Raw genomic sequence first — 5,110 nt, 5'->3', positions numbered from 1 at the left:
TTACAGACCTCTACAACTCGAGAAGTATGCAACAACTGACCATTTTCCACGCCTCGAGAAAACGTGCCTGATGATAAAAAAAAATTACAAGTCTCTGCGCCTCGAGAAACTTGCAACGTGAATTGTCCGCGCCTCGGGATGATCACTGAGTGTTTGATAAATGATAATGGTTCGATTGTCCCCGAACGTTGGCTGTAGATGTTGATGGTTTGATTGTTCGATTATCCCCGAACAGAGGCTGTTTATATGATTGCTCGATTGTCCCCGAACAGAGTTTGGTAATATGATTACTAGATTGTCCCCGAACAGAAGCTAAAGATATGATTGTTCGATTTCCCCCGAACAGAGGTTGTATCGGAGACCCGGAAAATGGAATTTGCTAAAGGACTCGTATAAACAGTGATTGACTCAAGACTGAACCAATTGACTCGACCAAGCTTGACTTGACACGACATGACATGACTTGTGACTGTGTGTATGTGTACAATTTGAGTGTGTGTGCAGACACAAGCAAGTAAAAATGAGAAAATTTCCGTCATTTTTTGTCATGAGTGGAGGAATTGACTTTCTCCCGAAAAAGAAAGACGTGAAACATGAAGTGTGGAAGAAGTTTTCAAACTTCCCCCAAAAGAAAAAATTTGAAAACGTTTTTGAACTTCCCCAAAGGAAAAAATTTTAGAAAAGTTTTTGAACTTCCCCAAAAGAAAAGAAAAAAAATTTAGAAAATGGGGAAGAATTCTTGAGCTTCCTTGTCGAGTTTGATAGAGCGAAGCAAGGTGAATCACATGGATTTTCTTCTTGTCGAATTGAATCGCTCGTGTTAAAAATACTGTATGCATGATGAATGTTCTTAGGAAAGACTAAGGACAATTACATCATGTGACACGATTAATGAATGCACTTAGGTTAGGAAGCTAAGCACAATATAATCGTAGTTTATCGTCGATGTATGTTGCCTAGGTCGGGAAGCTAAGCATCCTATATAGTGTACAATCTTGGACGTTGCTTAGCTCTGGAAGCTAAGCACGTATACAGTGGTGATTGTTGATGATGATGTTCACTTTAGTATGATGAAGTATGCGCGGTGTTGAAACAAGATTTCTTGACAAAGGATTCATAAGGGAAGGATGATATGGCTATGTATATGTGAATGAAGTGTGTGAATGTGTGAACGCGGGGTAATTAGGTCGTTGACTAACCTCCTCACGGTCAAACAATTTATAAATCCTAAACTAACTCCTAAAGAAGTCCAGTGGTAAGTTCGGATTCGAACCTCAAGGAACGGTAATGCTAGATAATTTTCGATCTAATGCTTAAGCTAGGCCAAAGTCGGTTTATGGATAGAGGACACTACACTACACTAATACACATATAAAGAACAAGGTATTATAAAGTCTACTAGGGGCAAAGATCTGCTTTGAACAATTAATAAGCTAATGAGAGTCCATTTGATAATCAATCATGAAAAGAAAGAATTAAAATGGGAATTAATTACACTCAAGAGCAATCTCAGAAATTCCTAGCCTAGATCCCTCTATGACTTGGTGCATAAAAGAAATTAACCCAAATTGCAATCAAATATATCAATTCTAATTCACAATCCCTTGTCAAACTAGAACCAATATGCAATTAAGGCCCTGTTCTTTTGAACTTCTAGGCAGAGCAGAGCGGGAGTCAGCAGAGCAGAGAAGATTTCAGCAGAACAGATTGCAACAAAGAAAATTTCATTATTATTATTGTTATTATTATTACTACTACTACTAACTACTATTATTATTATCACTATTGTTATTATCGCATTATTAATATAAACATTAAATATTATTATTAAATATTAATTATTATTATAATAATAATAATAATTTTTAAATATTAATTATTTATTATTATTATTATTATTATTATAATTAGAAATTAATAATTATTATCTTTAAATATTAGTTATGATCTTAAAATATAATTTTTATTATAAAAAATCAATTATTATTATTATTATTTTTATTAATAATAATTATTTTTTTATTATCATGATTATTATTAATATTTTTATTACTACTATTATTAAATATTAATTATTATTATCATTATAATTATTAAATATTATTTATTTATTATTAATATTAAATATTTATTATTATTATTATTATTGTTATAATAATTCAATATTAATTATTATTTTTAAGTAGAGCTGAGCAAAGCAGTGCAGAGCAGTGCAGATTGAAGCAGAGTAGAGTAGAGTAGAGCTGAGCAGAGCAGATTCCAGCAGAGCATAGTAGAGCAGAAAAGAGCAGAGAAGCTCTAAAAAACAAGCCTAAGTTTGCTATCATGGGAGATCTATCCAATCTAAAACAAACAACACGCCATAATCAATTCAATCAATTTAATCACACAATTATCATCAACTTTATCTTAAATAACACAATTAACCATTACAAAGCTTCACTTGACACCTAGTAGAAGGAAATCTACTCAAAAATGATTAACAAAGCAATTAAAGATAGCATAAAGAGAAAAGAGAGTAAGAATGCTCATTGATATAAGATGGAGATATTCAAATCATCAAATTCCTCCTTTGATTATCCAAAATCCATGAAAACCATTGTGTTTCTCACTTTCTCTCTCCAAAATTTGAGAGTTTATCTCTCTAAAAACCTAAAAATAACCTAAAAACTATTGAAAAATTGAATTCCTGCTCTAAAATGTGCAAAAAAAAAAAAAATCTATTTATACCCTTACTAAATTGCCTAGGAAGCTCCGCAAAAAAGTCAAGCAGCATTGTAAGAGTACGCTCCAAAGGTCTTGCACGGGCGCTCCTAGCTGCACCAGAGGGATGTAGAATCGTTCCAGAAAGTTTGGAGCGGGCGCTCCTCGTAGACCGCGCGCCCGCTCCTATCGCGATTGGGAAAACTGCTCAGCTTCAAACAAACATATCTCCTTCGTTTTACATCGGAATTAGGCATATTACCTGTCATTGGAAAGCTCTCGAGATAAGATTTCATCTCCAATTAGAATCACTCCAAAATGTTTGGTAGATCAAAAGATATAGGCTTTTGAAGTTCAATCTTTGTAAATCAAGTGCACATTTCTTTATTACTTGTTCAATTTATGTTCTACATTTTTTCAATCTTGAGCAATGAACTTATCCAAGTGTTCCTAAACATAATAATAAACCAATAAAGTTTAATCTATTGCAAGAAGCAACCATAAATATACAAGAAAAGCCAAAATTGATCAACAATTACATTTCACATGCAAACACGACAAATGTAATAAAAATTTATTAAAACCAAGTATTAAGATATCAAAACTTCGAAAAACTAACTAGAAATTCCTAAAAAAATAGTGACATAAATGACACTTATCAATGTGATACTAAGGTGAGGCTGCAAAGGCTATGGTGATGGAAAGAGATGTGGAAAGAGTCAAAGATAGTGACTCTTTAGGCTAGGTAGGATAAGTGATGTGGGTTCAAGCCCCCAAGTCTAGCTCTAGACGGATAGGGATGAGCACTGAATTTTTTTTGACTCGATCATGCATGAATGTGAATGTGAATATGGCCGCACCTCAATGTGAGGTTGCCTACGTATCCGTTAGGAACCAGGCCAAACGTAGCTCTAGATGGATATAGGGATGAGCATTGGAGATTCTTTGACTCAATAATGCATGAATATGAATGTGAATATGGTCGCACCTCAATGTGAGGTTGCCTACGTATCTGTAGGGAATCAGGCCAAACGTATCTCTAGCCGAACTTTGCACAAGTGTACGTATACCTCATAGAGGTCTTTTGAGGGTTGTAACGTGGTTAAGCTGATGGTTGAAGAAGAAAGGATAAAAGGCTCAAGACCCGAGAGAAGCCCCTCAAGATGTGTAATTGTGTATTTGAAATTTGGACTTTGCAAGTTTTATTTTTTCACATTTTTTTTAGCTTTATTTTTGTTTTTGTCTTTTATTAATCAATGTGGGCAATCCCGGATCATGCGGTCCATCACTCACTTAGCATTCATGTTTATCAGGCATGGTACCAAGCACTCGATGAGAGACGCAATTCGAGGCGTGTTCATATCAAAGACATTGGAACACTTGCCCTTACACATCCTTTTCTTTTTATTTATTATTTTTTTTTTGCTTTTTTTTTTGAACTTCCTTTTGAAAATTACACAAATTACATACCTTCCCATCCCAAGGTTAGGAGAATGTGGGTTGAATAAATGAGGCCAAACGTTAGACGAGGCTTAAAATGGTTAATGAAAGAATGGACTATGTGTTTGAATGATTAAGAGGAATAATGGGTTGCAAAGGTGCCTTTAATCATTGGTATACTTTGTGTTTAGTTCAGCCATTGATTTTTTTTTTTAATGAATGAAAAGTGATATGATCGAGATGTAAGGGAAAAAATGCTCATTTTATTAATTGAAAAAGGTGAATAATAGAACGTACAGAAACTTCGAAATGGAAACATATGCTAGACATACTATGGGAATGGAAATGAATAAAAAAGAAAGAAATCATGAAATCTTGCACGAATGACTCTTCGTGCGCCTTGTCTTCATTACTTCTTGCCGCCTGGAGGGACAAGAAGTTTGTTTGCATTAACCAAATCTTGAATGCCATCTTTCAGATTCCAGCATTATTCAGTAGAGTGGCCTCTTCCATAATGAAACTTGTAGTGAGCATTGGGATTCCACTTGGCACTCCTTTCTTTAGGTTTTGGCTCTGGAAATGGTCCAATAGGTGTAATCAAGACTTGACTGTAAAGGCAATCAAAGGCAACATCATAAGTCATTCCCAAAGGAGTGTAAGTTCTCCTTTTCCTAGGCAATGGAGCATCAAAATCTAAGGCTGTTCTTCTTGTTTTTCCAAGTGTTATTATTGTTACTGCTACCAGTAGTATTCATTAGCTCGTCCTTAATATTAATACCAATATCGTATACAGCTTCGAAAGTGTTCAATGGCAAGAACTTGATATGTTTCCTGTACTTGTGGGTCAGATTTTGGATAAAGAGACAAACCATCTCCTTTTCCTTTGGTGGCTTGACCATTTGCGCAGCTGTTTCTCTTCACCTACTTAAATAGGCAGCGAACCCTTCATTTTCTTTCTGCTTAAGGA

Source organism: Chenopodium quinoa, unplaced genomic scaffold, assembly GCF_001683475.1.
Source record: "Chenopodium quinoa cultivar QQ74 unplaced genomic scaffold, ASM168347v1, whole genome shotgun sequence".
Taxonomy (NCBI): domain Eukaryota; kingdom Viridiplantae; phylum Streptophyta; class Magnoliopsida; order Caryophyllales; family Amaranthaceae; genus Chenopodium; species Chenopodium quinoa.
This window is presented reverse-complemented; position numbering follows the sequence as displayed.